Source organism: Stegostoma tigrinum, unplaced genomic scaffold (assembly GCF_030684315.1).
Source record: "Stegostoma tigrinum isolate sSteTig4 unplaced genomic scaffold, sSteTig4.hap1 scaffold_112, whole genome shotgun sequence".
In the NCBI taxonomy this organism is placed as follows: Eukaryota; Metazoa; Chordata; class Chondrichthyes; order Orectolobiformes; family Stegostomatidae; genus Stegostoma; species Stegostoma tigrinum.
The window spans coordinates 367,618-384,759 of NW_026728063.1; the positions used below are offsets into that span (position 1 = coordinate 367,618).

Consider the following 17,142-nt stretch of genomic DNA (forward strand, 5'->3'; position numbering starts at 1 on the left):
CCTTCAGTTCACCTGGGCCATCTCCAGCACATCCCTCACCTTCCTGGACCTCTCAGTCTCCATCTCGGGCAACCAGCTTGTAACTGATGTCCATTTCAAGCCCACCGACTCCCACAGCTACCTAGAATACACCTCCTCCCACCCACCCTCCTGCAAAAATTCCATCCCCTATTCCCAATTCCTCCGCCTCCGCCGCATCTGCTCCCACGATAAGACATTCCACTCCCGCACATCCCAGATGTCCAAGTTCTTTAAGGACCGCAACTTCCCCCCCACGGTGATTGAGAACGCCCTTGACCGCGTCTCCCGCATTTCCCGCGACACATCCCTCACACCCCGCCCCCGCCACAACCGCCCCAAGAGGATCCCCCTCGTTCTCACACACCACCCTACCAACCTCCGGATACAACGCATTATCCTCCGACACTTCCGCCATTTACAATCCGACCCCACCACCCAAGACATTTTTCCATCCCCACCCCTGTCTGCTTTCCGGAGAGACCACTCTCTCCGTGACTCCCTTGTTCGCTCCACACTGCCCTCCAACCCCACCACACCCGGCACCTTCCCCTGCAACCGCAGGAAATGCTACACTTGTCCCCACACCTCCTCCCTCACCCCCATCCCAGGCCCCAAGATGACATTCCACATTAAGCAGAGGTTCACCTGCACATCTGCCAATGTGGTATACTGCATCCACTGTACCCGGTGCGGCTTTCTCTACATTGGGGAAACCAAGCGGAGGCTTGGGGACCGCTTTGCAGAACACCTCCGCTCAGTTCGCAACAAACAACTGCACCTCCCAGTCGCAAACCATTTCCACTCCCCCTCCCATTCTCTTGATGACATGTCCATCATGGGCCTCCTGCACTGCCACAATGATGCCACCCGAAGGTTGCAGGAACAGCAACTCATATTCCGCCTGGGAACCCTGCAGCCATATGGTATCAATGTGGACTTCACCAGTTTCAAAATCTCCCCTTCCCCTACTGCATCCCTAAACCAGCCCAGTTCATCCCCTCCCCCCACTGCACCACACAACCAGCCCAGCTCTTCCCCCCCACCCACTGCATCCCAAAACCAGTCCAACCTGTCTCTGCCTCCCTAACCGGTTCTTCCTCTCACCCATCCCTTCCTCCCACCCCAAGCCGCACCCCCAGCTACCTACTAACCTCATCCCACCTCCTTGACCTGTCCGTCTTCCCTGGACTGACCTATCCCCTCCCTACCTCCCCACCTACACCCTCTCCACCTATCTTCTTTACTCTCCATCTTCGGTCCGCCTCCCCCTCTCTCCCTATTTATTCCAGTTCCCTCCCCCCATCCCCCTCTCTGATGAAGGGTCTAGGCCCGAAACGTCAGCTTTTGTGCTCCTGAGATGCTGCTTGGCCTGCTGTGTTCATCCAGCCTCACATTTTATTATCTCTGACCAAAGTAGACCAGGTTCAGCTACGTCTGGCAAATTCTACAGTAGAAAGTGAACGTGTGATTGGGAAGAAAATGGGGAAAGCACAGGCCCAACATGTTTCCTTTGGGATGAAATTTGGAAATAACAAGACAAAGAACCCTGGATGTGTAGGAATATTCAGAATTGGTTAAGAACAAAAAAAAAAGAGGCTTTTAGTAGGTACAAAGGGAGCAAATGATGGAGGCCTTAGTGGAGTATAGAAAGCTCAGAGGGAACTTGAAGCAGTTAGGAGGAAACAGGCGCATGAAAAAACATGAAGATAAAATTTGACAGATCCCAAGTTATTTCACAAGTACATTTAGGGGAAGAAGATAACCAGCGAAAGAATGGGGCCCATTAGGGTCCGGGGGAAAACTTTATACCGTACAGAAGGACACTGGTAGAGTGTTTCACTTTAGTCTACATTCAAGAGGAGGAAGATGGAGGTAGAGAACTTGGGGACAGGGACTGAGGTACTTGAGCAGACTGACACAGGGAGTGAGGCTTTGCTAGGCCTAAAAGTAGATAATTCTCTAGGTTTGAAGGGGTTGTATCATATGCCACAATAAGAGATGAGAGGAAATCACAGGGGCTCTGACCCAAACTTTGAATTCTTCTCTGGCTACAGGGGAATTGGTAGAGGACAACTAATGTGGTACCATTTTTCAAGGAGAGAGAGAGATACACCAGGAATTACAGACCAATGAATCTCATATCAGTGGGAGGGAAACAACTGGGGAAATTCTGGAGGAGAGAATTCATCTCCACTTGGAAATGCAAGGTTTGATCAGCATGGCTTCATCAAAGTGAGGTCACACTTCACAATTTTGATATAATTTTGCGAGGTATGTAGGTGCCCAGATTTTCACAAGGGTTTTGATGAGCTATAACACATTAGGCTACTTAATAAGATAATAGTCCATGATGTTGCTGTTGTATATTATCATGAACAGAGGACTGGCTCACTCATAGAAGACAGAATTGGGACAAGGGAGGCATTTTCAGACTGGCAACCTGCAGCTAGCGGAGCGCCGCACAGATTAGTGCTGGGGACACAATTATTTATGAAATACATTAATGCCTTGAATGACGAAAGAGAATATACTGTAGCTGATGACACAAAACCATGTGGGAAGGCAACTAGTAAGGATTAATCAAAAAGTCTGCAGAGAGATATTGATAGGCTAAGCAAATGGGCAAAAACTTCGCAGATGGAATATAATGCAGGGAAATCTGAGCTAATGTATTTTGGCAGGAAGAATAGAAAAGCTGGTTATTATTTAATGGAGAATGACTGCAGAAAGCTACGGAACAGAGGGATTTAAATATTCTCGTCTACGAATCACAAAAAGCAAGCATCCAAGTTCATTGGGTAACGAAGAAGGCAAATGGAATGGAATATAAAAGGTTTTGTTAAAATTGTACGAGGCAATTGTCAGATCACAGCTGTAACACTGAGAACAGTTTTGGGAGAAATATCTAAGGATGTGGAGGAAGTTCAAATAAGTTCTAGGAGGTTAAGAAGATTGAATCTGTTCTTGTTGTAATATAGAAGAATGAGATGCCACCTTATTGAAGCTTATAAGATTTTTGACAGGGTAGATGCAGAGAGTTTGTTTTCCCTTGTGGGAGAGTCTAGGACCAGAGGGCATAATCTCAGAATAAGGGGTCACACATTTAAGATAGAGATTGGGGGGAATTTCTTCCCTCTGAGGGTTGCAAATCTGTGGAATTCTTTGCCACAAAAGACTATTGAGGCTGGTCATTAAGTAAATTTAAGGGTGAGATAGACAGCAGATATTGGGAAAAGGCAGGAAAGTAGACTGGAGAATTAACTGTTCTGCCATGGTCTCTTTGAATCGCAGAGCAGATTCAAAGGGCTGAATGGCCTATTTCTGCTTCTGCGCTCTATGCTTATACTGCAGCTGATGCAGTTTGTATGGATTTCAAAAACGCCTTTGACAAGGTCCCACATGTGAGACTGATATTAAAGGTAAACACATCTGGCACCACTGGCTATTACGGCAAGGTAGTTCTAAAATGGCACAGTGGTAAGAGACAGAGCACAGAGGTAGAAGGCTGTTTGTGCGACTGGAAGCTTGTGTCAAATGGCGTACTGCAACGTTCCATATTGGGTCCCTCACTGTTCGTGATATATACAACATAATGAGATATAGATGGGTTGGTCAGATGAGCAGATCAGTGGCAGACAGAATTTAATCCTGAAACATATCAGGTGATGCACATCGGAAGAAGTCACAAGACAAGGAGGTACTCAATGAATGGCAAGACACTAGGAGGCTTAGGGGACACAGACGGATCATGGGGTGCTTGTACACAGAACCTTGAAGGTGGCAGGACAGGTTAACAGGATGATTAAGAATGCGTACTGAGAACTTGCCTTTATCAGTCATGGCACAGATGGTTTCAGCTGGAAGGTTCCGTTGGAATTGTATAGAACTTTAGTTAAGCCAAAGTTGGAATACTGTATGCAGTTCTCATCACCACACTGTTGGAAGGATGTGATTGAATTGGAGGGGGTGCAGAGATTATTCACTAGGATATTGCCTGGGGCGGAGCACTTTAGCTACGGAGACTAGCTGGATAAGGTCAGATTGTTCTCTTTAGAGCAGAGAAGGCTGAGGAGGGACGTGACTGAGGTGCAGAAGATGAGGAGGGGCAAGGTTAGGAAGCAGCCGTATCCTTAGTTGAAGGGTCAATGACAAGGAGACACAATTATGAGGTGAAGGGCAGGAGATGTAGAGGGGATTTGAGGAAAAATATTTTTACCCAGAGGGTGGTGGTAATCTGGAATGCACTACCCAGAAGGGTAGTTGAGACAAGAGAGCTCACAACTTTTAACAAGGTACTGGGATGAGCACGTGAAATTAAAGGTTATTCTCCAAGTGCTGCAAAGTGGGATTAGCGCAGACTTGATTGGCTGAAGGGCCTTCTGTATGCCATATTCCCAAATTCAAATCGTGCATCTATCTCCAAAAATCAGTGTCCTCATACTTGGCAAACTGCTAATAGCGATCTTCTCATCTATTTACCATAACTTGCTGCTTCTGTCCTTCAGCCATCTTTTTTAACCAAATTTGATAGTGACCTATATATTCCATGAATCTCAATTTTATAAATCAATCTTTTATATGCACCGTCCCCTCATCCTTATCTCGGAAAGATTGCACTGCTTCATGAAGGCAGGCTAAAGTAATTCAGCATTACAGCCATACTCTGGTAGTATAATGACAGCATCAGTGACAGTACAATAAGTGCCTTATATCAATTGTTTCAAAACTGGGTTCTACAGTAGAGAGGTAATTGGAGATCTACAAACCAAATCATCTGTCATAACTTGAGATTAAATATATTGGAAAAAAGCATACTAACTAACGCGAGCTTCAACGGTGATAAATTAAATGTAACTAATTGGAACAGTAATATTCCTCATCCAACCTTGCTAAGCAATGCCTCTCTGCACTGATAGGCTGGAAAGCTGCAGTCAAGAACAGATATTCACTATTTATCATCAAGTCGGAACAATTCTGGAATGCTTTTACCTGTCATGAATGTTTAATTACTGCAATTTGAAACGCTCAACGAAATGTAAATCATGAATATGTGATGTTAAAAATATACAAAAGGATCCAGCCCTTTTCTTGATTTATCAGGCTAACAATAGAAGAGCATTTGCATAAAGTGGATATACATTATGATTGCCCGTATCAAACACCAGTCCAGGGACTGACAGATATCACAGTTAGAAGCAAATACACACATCGGGGCAGCACAGTGGCTCAGTGGTTAGCACTGCAGCCTCACAGCACCAAGTACCCGGGTTCGATTCCAGCCTCAGGTAACTGTCTGTGTGGAGTTTGCACATTCTCCCCGTGTCTGCGTGGGTTTCCTCCGGGTGCTCCGGTTTCCTCCCACAGTCCAAAGATGTGCTGACTAGGGGGAGTGGCCATGCTAAATTGCCCAGAGTGTTCAGGGGTGTGTGTCGGTGATAGGGGGATGGGCTGAAGTGCCTGTTTCCATACTGTAGGGAATCTAATCTCATCTCCATGATAACCGTCAGGAAGTAGCTTTTTAAAAAGATGATTAGAACACTTCTTTACATGTAGCCCTTGGTCTTATGAATATGCAATTAATAATAGATAGGTTAGTGATTGCTATTAATATGAAAGCATTCAATCAAAAAGGTTCGAGAACGATTGCCTACCTTAAAGGTTAAACACTGGAAGGAGCTCACATTTAGAAGGTAGAAGGAACTATGCAAAATCCATCAGATACTTGGAGAATCACCAAGCGATACAAAATATACACTGCTCCTCAAATGGATTCAAAGAGGAAATTGGTTAATATGTTTGAGCATATAGGGTCATAGCAACAAGGAGCAGGAGTAGCAAGGACAGTATTTGCTGCCCATCCCTAGTTCCTCCAAATTGTTTGACTATTTCAGAGTGCAGTTAAGTGTCAACCACATTATTGTGGATCTGGAGTCATATGGAGGTGAGATCAAATAAGAATGGCAGAGCTCCTTTCTTAAAGAACATCAGTGAATGAGTCAAGTTTTTATAACGGTGAATAGTGTAACAGTGACAGTGTAACCATCACTGAGACCAGCTTTGTTTATGATTATATCAATTTGAGCATGTGTTGGATAACTGGCCCCATCAAGCCTGCTTCACCATTTAAGAAGGTCGTGGCTGACTTGACTGCAATGTCGGCTCCACATTCCCACCTACCCCCAAAATTATATTGAACTGAATTCAAATTCCATCAGCTGTTACAGTGGAACTTAAGCCTATACTCTACAGCATTGTCCCAGGCCTCCGGATTACTAATCCTGTGACATTAATAGTGCTTCACTGACTACCCCAGCATGTCAATCCCCGTCCTGAGCATACTTCTTGGCTGAGGCTCCACATTTTCTGGAGTACAGAATTACAAAGTTCACCTCTCTGTGAGTGAAGAGGTTCCTCATCTATCGCTGTTGTTACATTTTATTCTGAGATTGATCTCAGGTTCTACAGCCTGATCTCTTAATTCAAATTACAATAACCTGGCTTTTCAAATGCCCTGTCACATTATCCTTGCCAAGAGATTGATTGTTCATGGTTATGTACAGCATGTCCATGTTGATTTTTCTTCATTTAAGTGCCGTCACCAACCTTACAGACACTACAAATGCATTTGGTCAATGGGAGAGGTTGAATGAGCAAAATTGGACCTTCATTTCTTCCCCACCCCAGCCTCAAAAGGTTTTGTCTTCATTTCAAATTTTTCACATCTTATGGATAATTCTGTACCTTTCCGGTCCCTTCAAGAAGTGCATCCTACCCAAATTATCCTGAGTGTCTCATCTTAAAAATTAGAATATCTTTTGATATCCTCACTGTGGAACAAATCCATTATATACTTAACATAGGATTCAGGTCAAGTTTGTTTTATTCCCCACTGTTTGTTTAACTTCCTGGCCAATGCCCCACGATTTCTCAGGAAACTATTAGTCTATCTCTGTATCAGAACATCTTCAAAAAACTAATACTTTCTCCAGATCTTGATATAAAAACTGGCGAGTTTCGGTTCGAGATGAGTTCCACAGCACAAAATCATACTTGAACCTTTTAGCCATATAAATCATTTGACAAGCAGATTCTAGGGAGTCAATCTGCAGGATCAAGTGACATCTGAAATGCTGTACATTTACTGCAAACAGTCAAGTTCAGTTTTGCTGGCTTCCACAAATCTTTGACAGCATGGCCGTGGGTGTGAATCACTTAGGTCTGGCCAAATCAGTAAAATCCCACTCCTTTTCTCATCTGAACACTGCCCCAGAGCAATATCATGTGAAAGCACTGCACTTTCCACATACATGGTGGCAATGCCCAGATCTATCCACCCCCTCATTCATTTCTTCCACTGTCTCCACATAACCGGATAGTTTCCATCGATTAAATCTTGAACAGAACGAAGCCATTATCTTTGGTCCTTGAAAGGAGGTCTGCTTGCTAGCTACCGGTTTTCGTTGCACCCTTTGTTATTTTGACCCAGAGTTTAAATTCTGACCACATAGGCCTGATGTCACAAAGTCTACTTATTTTCACATCCACAACATTCGGCCCTAGGTAAGTCCGTTAGTTTTGAAACCCTGCCGCATTGATTAACTGTGGTGTTGGGGGCCAGGGAATTGGACGTCCTGGAGGAGGTGGAGGGCGTGGGTGGTGTCACGGACGTAGGTAGGGAGTTCCTGGACCAAAGGGGAGAAAATGGAGTCCAGATAGGTGGAGATGAGTTCAGTGGGGCAGGAGCAGGCTGAGACAATGGGTCGACCAGGGCAGGCAGGTTTGTGGATTTTGGGAGGGAGATAGAAACGGGCCGTGCGGGGTTGAGAACAATGAGGTGGGAGGCTGTGGGTTGGAGGTCCCCTGAGGTGATGAGGTCATGAATGGTGTGGAGATGATGGTTTGGTGCTCGGGTGTGGGGTCATGATCGAGGGGGCGGTAGGAGGTGATGTCGGAGAGTTGGCGTTTGGCCTCGGCGATGTAGAGGTCAGTGCGCCATACTACCACTGCGCCACCCTTGTCTGCGGGTTTGATGGTGAGGTTGGGGTTGGAGCGGAGGGCCGGCCGTTCTGCGGGGGAGAGGTTGGAGTGGGTGAGAGGGGTGGAGAGATTGAGGCGGTTTAATGTCTCGACGGCAGTTAGAGATGAAGAGGTCAAGGGAAGGTAGGAGGCCTGGGGGTGGTGTCCAGGAGGAGGACTTATGTTGGGAGCGGGTGAAGGGGTTAGTGGAGGGAGGGTTAGGTTCCCGGTTGAAGAAGTACGCGTGGAGGCGAAGGCGGCGGATAAACTGTTCTATGTCCAATCGTGACTGGTATTCGTTGATGTGTGGTTGTAGAGGGACAAAGGAGACCTCTTACTAAGGACTAACCGTTCGTCCTCAGTTAGTGGGAGGTCTGGGGGGATGGTGAACATGCGGCAGGGTTCAATGTGACTGTCTTCACTAGGGTTGCTGGCTGTGAAGGTTGTGGGCGGAGCGATGAGGTCGTCGGCCGTGGGCGGGGTTCCGTCGGCGGTTGGAGGATCGGGGTGGGCGGCAGCAGCTGCGGCGAGGGTGGTGTGTGAGGTGTTGTAACTGGAAGTGGAGGCGGTGACTGCAGCAGCGGTCCCGGAAGTGGTGTGGCCGGCGGAGGCGAATGTGACGTCATCGGTTGGGGTCTCCGGCCGTGTCCTCATGGTCAATGGGGGCAGGGACAGACTCGGGATTTGGGAGGCACAGGAAAGTAGAGTTCTGTTTTCACAGGTTGGAGTATAATAGGATAAAGTACAATACACCAAATCTTCTTTGGTACCTTTTCCTTCCATAAAACTGCTTTTTGTAGATGCACACGGAATTCATTTTATACACATTTAAAAATTTCTAAGTTCAAGAGGCCAGTTCCAGCACTTGGACTTGCATCTTCTTCATCATCACAACAGAACAAAATAAAGACTCACTCTTTGTAAGTCACGTTTTCAATTTTTAGTGACAAGGTGTAGTGCGAGAACTGCTCACTTGATGTTAAAATCTCTTAACTATGTACCTATATATTTCAATCCTGTGAAATATGTGGAACGAGTTCAAGAAAAGGATTAATTTTGTTGCTCTGGGAGAGAGCTGGTACAGATAAAGTAGGTTGAATGGCCTCCTCCCATGCTAAAAATGCCCATAACTGTTCTTGGCGCTGCTGAATTAAAGTGGGCATCCTTTCATTATGACTGTGAGACGCAGCATGTTACGATAGATGGCATAATGGAGAAATCCTTTGTTATTAATGAATTTTTCAGCACTAGGCATCCTTCCGAAGTCAAATGTTCAACGTATACCTGTTGCACTGACTTGGTTCCAAACATTTATAATGTGGAGGTGCTGGTGTTGGACTAGGATAGACAAAGTCAGAAGTCACATGGCATCAAGTTATAATCTGACAGGTTTATTTGAAATCACACAAGCTTTTGGAGTGCAGTCCCTTCATCAGGTACGGTCAGACAGGATGTTTGTTTATTTGCAGATATTTTGTTGAAGAAGCACACAACTTGTAGTTACAGTCAGTCAGTGTGGCATCTTACAAATTCTTGCTTTTGAAATAAAGGTTAAAACTCTAAGACAGATTCTGAACACAAGCCTCGAAACTACAAGTCAGAGTCTGACCTGAGATGTCACCTTTTGTACATTCCTGTTGCGCTGCCTGATTATCATGACAGCACAGCACTGACATTGACTTTATAAACACTTTGCTTGCCTCTGACACGCTTGGTCACCTGGAAAGAGTTATTATCTGACACTCCACTCAGGCCAATTCTATGATCTTTTGATCTCTCTGCTTATAAGCTGTGTCTCTCTGTGGTCACCTCACGAACTGCACCTGATGAAGGGGCTGCACTCCAAAAGCTTGTGTGATTTCAAATGAACCTGTTGGACTATAAGCTGGTGTCATGTGACTTCTGACTTCAAACACTTATAGAATGTGTTTTCAATCCTACCGTGACTTGACAATAAGCCAACTTCTTAAAATTTATAAAATGACAAGTATGTCTAACCTTGAGCCTTTAAAAAAGTAAATATTACAACCATAGTACAGTCAGGCAGTAAAAGCAGAAGGAATGATTTAATCAATTGTGTCTGACACCACACAATTAATCCCCCTTATGGAAGAAAGGTTGGCTGCGTTCTCTTTCTTCAGGAACATCCAGCTAATACCACCTTACTACTGCTTGTTTTATTCATCTGGTGTCCCATCTAATTCCTTTCAGTCTTGGTCAAACCCTCATGTAATTTATTTCAATTTTCAATGAAATAAATTTAACTTTATATTCCACAACTTTCACATTTCCTTTTAAGGTTTGAATGGTTCACTTAGTACACTGCACAGGTTTTGGAAATAATTGGAGAACATGGTGGAAAAATCAAGATATATTGACAAGTAAACAAATGGCTAACTTCTGTTTCCTTGTCAGTGAAGCCTTTTGAACAGAACATAAAGTTGCGGAACTCTGTAGAGACAACAATTTAAAACTGGGAAGACCACTGTTTGTGGTCCCCACACCAATCTCTATTCACGACCCACTGAGTGCATGACTCCTCCTTGGCAACAATGTAATGTTACGCTTGTCTCAGCACAACCTTGGCATCTTGTTTATCCCACGATGAACGTCCGACCACACATTCATGCAATCCCTGAAGCTGTCTCTTGTCTTGGCTCATTAGCAGTGAAAACTTCAACTGAAACTACTTCACTTCCGGACCTGACAATTCCAATGCATTCCCTGCTAGAGTCCCACATTTGCCCATTGAACACTTGAGGTCGTCAAAACTCCACTGCCTGAGACTCATCTTGAACCAAATCCTATTCTCTGTGCTTTCTACCTAACTGATAGTATTAACAGTAATTTTATTGAATTCTCATTTTTGTTTCCAAATTGTTCCTTGGCTATGCCTATCGTTATTTGGATAATCTCCACCAGTCCGACCATACTTCAGGGTATCTGCACTCGTCTAATTATGTCCTCTTGCCCACTCTTGATTTTAAATGGCCTATCGCTATTTGGATAATCTCCACCAGTCCGACCATACTTCAGGATATGTTTGGTTGCCAAACATTTAATTTTGTAGGCTTCAAACCCAACAAGAGACTTCCTCCACCTCTCAGCCTCTGTACCTTTCCTGTTTTAAGGCACTTTTTAAAACAATCCTCTTTGATCAAGCTCTTGATCATCAGAACTAAGAACTTAATAAGGCTCAGTTGTATTCTGGGATCGTTAATACTCATTCCGGATGCCTTCAAAAGTTTCCATCCATTAAAGAGATTATATAAGTGGTTGAAGTCATTGCACAGCAGAGGGGGACAAATTGGGGAGTTATTTCAAAGAGCTATGATATGCCAGAAGACCGCCTTCCACACGCCAACTCTGATTCTACAAACACAAAAATGATTTTCAGACTTGGGAAGATCCTTCAAAAATGTCACAAGTAACCAGCTTTTGGGCAGAGTAGAGTTGCTGAGATGATAGACCAGGATTTAGGGGTACCAGTAGAGATAATATACTGAACACAATCAAATTTTGAGGTTGTAGAATGATGAGGTCTTCAGCATTTTTGACACTTTGACCATTTTCCTTCCTCTTCACAGAACAAGTCAAATAGCGGCAGCTCAATGTTGCGTGGCCGCTCAAGCCTGCTCCACCGTTGATGATGATTTTGGCTGGTCTTCCACATCAGTTAAACTTTTGCTCATATCTCATCCTCTTTTCAAAACATTGATCTATTCACGTGTAGTATCCCTCTCGCTAACTTCATGTGAATTCATTCCAATCACTGAACTCCGAACGCTGACTCACCCGAGATCAAAAAATTCAGCTGAGATCAAGAACTGATCTAGCCTGTATGGCTGAGCTGGCTTTTAAAAGGTTTGCCAGTGAGAAACATTCATTTAAAAAAATACAAATGCATGGATTGCTCTCCAATCCTAAACTCTATTCAAATTCAGTTGACTGAACGGTTGGTTTGTGATGCAGAGTGATCCCCTGCAAGAGAGGGCTCAATTGCCACACCAGTGAGCTTACCACAAATGATCTTCGCCTCAAACCCTCTACTTGCCTGAGGCATGGTAATCTTCTGGTTAAATCATAACCAGTTGTCTCTCTCGAAGGAGTCGCCAAATGGCGTGGTCAGACTTTTCCTTTAATCACGATAACATGGCAACAAGTAGATAACTCAGCTGATGTCAGTGACTAATAGAATCCTCAACTATACTAATATTAACGATGTGATCTCATCAGAAGGCATGCTCAACTAAGTTTTAATTTGCAAATTAAGTTAACAACCATTCAATCAATATCACTGAAGTACTCATATTACTGATCGTCTCGATACAACATTGTGGTTACATCTGTTCATAAGTGAAGTGTAATGTAATTGCACTTACTGTGGTTTTATCAATGTGACCCTGCAATGAGTCAATAAGCAGGTCACCCACAGGTTGCTGATCAGTGTGGACCCCCTCAGCTGTTATCACATGAGCCTCAAGATCATCCAGAGCTTTCTGCAGTTCTTGAAGTTTCTCCAGCGCCTTTTCCACCTGTTTCTGCCAGTTGCTCGCACGGGTTTTCAATTGCTCCCAATTTTCCTTCACTTCTATTGACTGTTTGCGGACAGCTTTGGCAATTCTCTGGGCTCTCTCTTCCAGGGTAGGTTCTGGAAATATGAAGTGCAAATAATTTATCAACTATTCATGACTTTGATCAATGGAACTTCGGTTTTCTTTCTTAAACCCTTTCCTTTAAAAGGTCTCTCTGGACTTTCTCCTGAAATTGGGAATATCTAGTATAAGACTAAAGATTTTATTCATTAAAAATTTATGACTACCAAGGAAACTTTAAAAAAGGAAAAGGATTAGAGTGACTAAATGGGTAAAGTTCTCAACAAAAGACATGAAAAATCCGTTCAGGATATCTTTCGTAGCTATGAAACAAGCATCTAACATAAACCAACTTTCATCTTTCAGGGCTGGCAAGTTAGAATGATAAACTCTAAGTCTACCCTGCATAGTTAACTCAAGAACTCACTTAATGAGGTTGTTAAGAGATATAGGGATAACAAAGTGAGCAGCTGAATGAACACAGCAGGCCAAGCAGCATCTTAGGAGCACAAAAGCTTCCATGTTGGGCCTAGACTCTTCATCAGAAAAGGGGGAGGGGGAGGGGGAGAGGCCTCTGAAATAAATAGGGAGAGAGGGGGAGGCGGATCGAAGATGGATAGAGGAGAAGATAGTTGGAGAGGAGACAGCCAAGTTAAAGAGGTGGGCTGGAGCTAGTAGAGGTGAGTGTAGGTTGGGGAGGTAGGGAGGGGATAGGTCAGTCCGGGGAGGATGGACAGGTCAAGAGGTGAGGTTGGTAGGTAGGAAATGGGGGTGTGGCTTGAGGTGGGAGGAAGGGATAAGTGAGAGGAAGAACAGGTGAGGGAGGCGGGGACGAGTTGGGCTGGTTCTGGGATGCAGTAGGGGGAGGGGAGATTTTGAAGCTTGTGAAATCCACATTGATACCTTTGGGCTGCAGGGTTCCCGAGCAGAATATGAGTTGCTGTTCCTGCAACCTTCAGGTGGCATTGTTGTGGCACTGCAGGAAGCCCAGGATGGACATGTCGTCTAAGGAATAGGAGGGGAAGTTGAAATTGTTCGCGACTGGGAGGCGCAGTTGTTTATTGTGAACCGAGCATAGGGACTGCTTTGCAGAACACCTAAGTCTCTCCTTGGTTTCCACGATGTTGAGGAGGCCACAACGGGTCCAGCGGATGCAGTATACCACATTGGTAGATGTGCAGTTGAACATCTGCTTGATGTGGAAAGTCTTCTTGGGGCCTGGATGGGGGTGAGGGAGGAGGTATGGGGGTACGTGTTGCACTTCCTGTGGTTGCAGGGAAAATGCCGGGTGTGGTGGGGTTGGAAGGGAGTGTGGAGCGGACAAGGGAGTCACGGAGAGAGTGGTCTCTCCAGAAAGTAGACAAGGGTCGGAGGAAAAATGTCTTTGGTGGTGAGGTCAGATTGCAGATGGTGGAAGTGTTGGAGGATGATGCGTTGTCTCCAGAGGTTGGTAGGGTGGTATGTGAGGATGAGGGGGTTCTCTTTTGGTGGTTATTGCAGGGGCAGGGTGTGAGGGATGAGTTGCAGGAAATGAGGGAGACACGGTCAAGGGCGTTCTTCACCACTGCAGGGGGTTGGGGGGGTGGGGAGGAGTTGCGCTCCTTGAAAAACGAGGACATCTGAGGTGTACGGGAATGGAATGCCTCATCCTGGGAGCAGATGCGGCGAAGGCAAAGGAATTGGGAATAGGGGATAGAATTTTAGCAGGAGGTGGGTGGGAGGAGGTGTATCCTAGGTCGCTGTGGGAGTCGGTGGGCTTGAAATGCATATCGGTTTCTAGGTGGTTGCCTGAGATGGAGATAGAGGGGTCCAGGAAGGTGAGGGAGGTGTTGGAGATAGTCCAGGTGGACTTGAGGTTGGTGCCCGAGATGGAGACATATATAGCTCCATTCATATTCACAAATCTCTGTTTCAAATCGAATCTTCTGAAGCACGTATGCAATTTTTCATTGTCAATTAATGTTGGAATGTTGATTGCACAGCAAAAGTGTTTCAAGAGACTGATGGGCCTCAGACTTTTTAGCCAATTGTATTTGGCAAGTTGACGTTCAGCACTTCTGTAACAAGTCCAATCCCAGTAAGTGGAGCAAATGGCATGGTCAACATTTCAAAAAAATACAAGAGAGAAAAATTAAGACAATGGCCTGAGTGTTTCGCCCGATTACAGCAGAGGCATTAACACATACTAGTTTACATTAATTTATCTCTGAATCTACCAAGGAATGAATTCTTTGACAATGTCATGACAACATTGAGACATTTGGCAAGCTCAGGGGCAAGGGGACTGGTTCAGAACTGTACACAGAAACGTAATGAAATGCTGAAACACTGTATGGTGAGAATGGTACGAACAAGGAAATGGTACTATTTCATCTGTATCAATGCGTAGTTGGAATACACATGGTTTGAACCGGCACCAATGCAAAATTGAATAGCCATTGCGTGACATAGCATGTGTTCAGAATGAGGAAGAGATGAAGCTTAGTTAGGATTCATTTCACTAAAATGAATCTCAACTAACTAATCTAATTAAACAAGGCAGTTTTACATACAGAACGCTGGTTTACAAACAAAATCTGCACTAATTGACTTCCAGATAGTAAAATGAAAGCTGTTGATCTCAAACTTTGATTATAAACAGAACTGAAAGATGAAGTGACAATATTGGATTCAGGATTACAAACTGACATCGGGGATTCAGCAACTGATAGAGACCATCCATGTAGTTAATCTTGTATTGGCAGCATTACAAGTGACCAGGGCAATACCTGCTCTATAAAAATAAGAAACAGAAGACAACTAAGATACAAAAATGTGACATTCAATTCCAATTACAAAATACTTTAAGCAAACAATTTTATTTCATTCACATATATTATCTGCAATAATATCCATTTAATATTGGTTCTTCCAAACTGTTGCAGCACTTTGACATTAAAAGAATATTCCATCACAAGTATTGCTTGCAATAAAAATCCCAGCATGTTCTGAAATCCGTAGAATAAAAGTATTTCAATCCGATGGTGCTCCTGCATTATTCGTCAGTTCCCCACTCAATGGGTATGTTCTGATATGCAGGAAACTTCTATTGTTCGATATGGGGACGGGTATTTACTTGGCATTGTTCTCATGGAGGCAGCACTGACAGATTATAATTTTCTTCCTGTGGGTTTTGTAGTCCAGATTTTTCTCTCCTCCATTATATTGCATTAAAGATCAACAACATTCACCATTTCCTCAGTTTGAGAACCTACCATGTTAAAAAGTGACCAATTAAATTGTTGCATTGCCTTCAATTTCACAAGGACTGAACTAATCTGCTGCTTCCGACACTGATTGCAAAATTAAACCATGAATTGAGAACAAAAACAGCGGTATTTTGTACTTTCTGTTGTGGCAAGTTTGGAAATAGAGGACATTTAATCAGGTAGAAGGATGGTACCACCTACAATTCTGCTTAGAGCCAGATTAAATCCATGGTGAGAAGACTTGTACATAACTTCCCAACTTCGTTGCGAGTTAAAGTCCCTAACTGAGCAACTGACGCACACATACATCATCCCACAACAACTGGTATTGACTCAACAGTGGGCAGGGGTGTCACCATTAAGAAATGTAACAGGCCTTCAAAGGCATTCAATGTGCAACATCAAGAAGGGGAAGCGGCGTGCTAATGGTGGTTCACTCAATCCTGGCCCGAGATCTAGCAATAATCGTAGGTTGGTTGCCATGGTAACAGAGATCATCACCTCCCAAGTGACACTGCTGCTCAGTACACCTGCTGGGTTCTGGTTAGCCAACAGCTCATGGCGAATGAAATCGCACCAGATCGGCCGCCGGTCTATTAAGTGCCAGAGGGGAGAAAGATGTAGCTGCCGACGCATGAGAGGAGCAAGGTCAGGATGACATACCCCTTGAGGGCAGCGACCTGAGGCTGGTGTTCCCCTGAAGGGAAGATGGTTGGGGCAAGCCGTTCCCTCATCAGTTCTCGAGTCAATGGCCTAGACCCTCGTCGCTTCCACAGGATTCCATCCAGAGGCTAAACAGCTGCCTATTCATCAGTGCATGCAACTTCTTCAACTCTGATTCACAGCTGAGCCTGCAGGTAAATCTGCAAAACCACTGTCCCAGAGTACAGTTTCTTTGCATAAAAGGCACATTTTCAAGCTAGGAAGTCAAGGTTAACCAATCTCTTCCAACATTTACAACTTTTGATGTTGGAAGTCAGTCAAGTACAAAGTCGCAGCTCATCAGGAACTAAAACAAAGTTGCTGGAATAGCTCACCAAGTCTGGCAACATCTGTGATGGGGAAAAAAAAGCAGCGTTAACACTTTGGGTGCGGTTACCATTCCGCCACTCATCAGGCATGTTTATTACTGGAATATTAATTGAGTAGAAACTAAACAAAATTGGATAAAAGGCAGGAGATGGAGAGTGGTGATGCAAGGAAGTTTTCCATCATGGAGACCTGTTGCCAGCAGTGTTCCACAGGGATCATTGCTGGGTCTG

At 44.4% G+C, this 17,142-nt stretch overlaps 1 protein-coding gene and 1 long non-coding RNA gene across 2 annotated transcripts in view; both read right to left on the bottom strand.

Moving 5' to 3' along the window:
• Positions 1 to 17,142, bottom strand: part of LOC132207625 (utrophin-like) — a 110,141-nt gene that overhangs the window by 38,693 nt on the left and 54,306 nt on the right. The gene's annotated exons all lie outside the window — the stretch shown is intronic.
• Positions 1 to 17,142, bottom strand: part of LOC132207627 (uncharacterized) — a 55,305-nt gene that overhangs the window by 20,189 nt on the left and 17,974 nt on the right. The window contains exon 2 of the long non-coding RNA XR_009443645.1: positions 12,420 to 12,688. This is a non-coding gene — a long non-coding RNA (uncharacterized LOC132207627). The remainder of the gene's footprint in view (positions 1 to 12,419; positions 12,689 to 17,142) is intronic.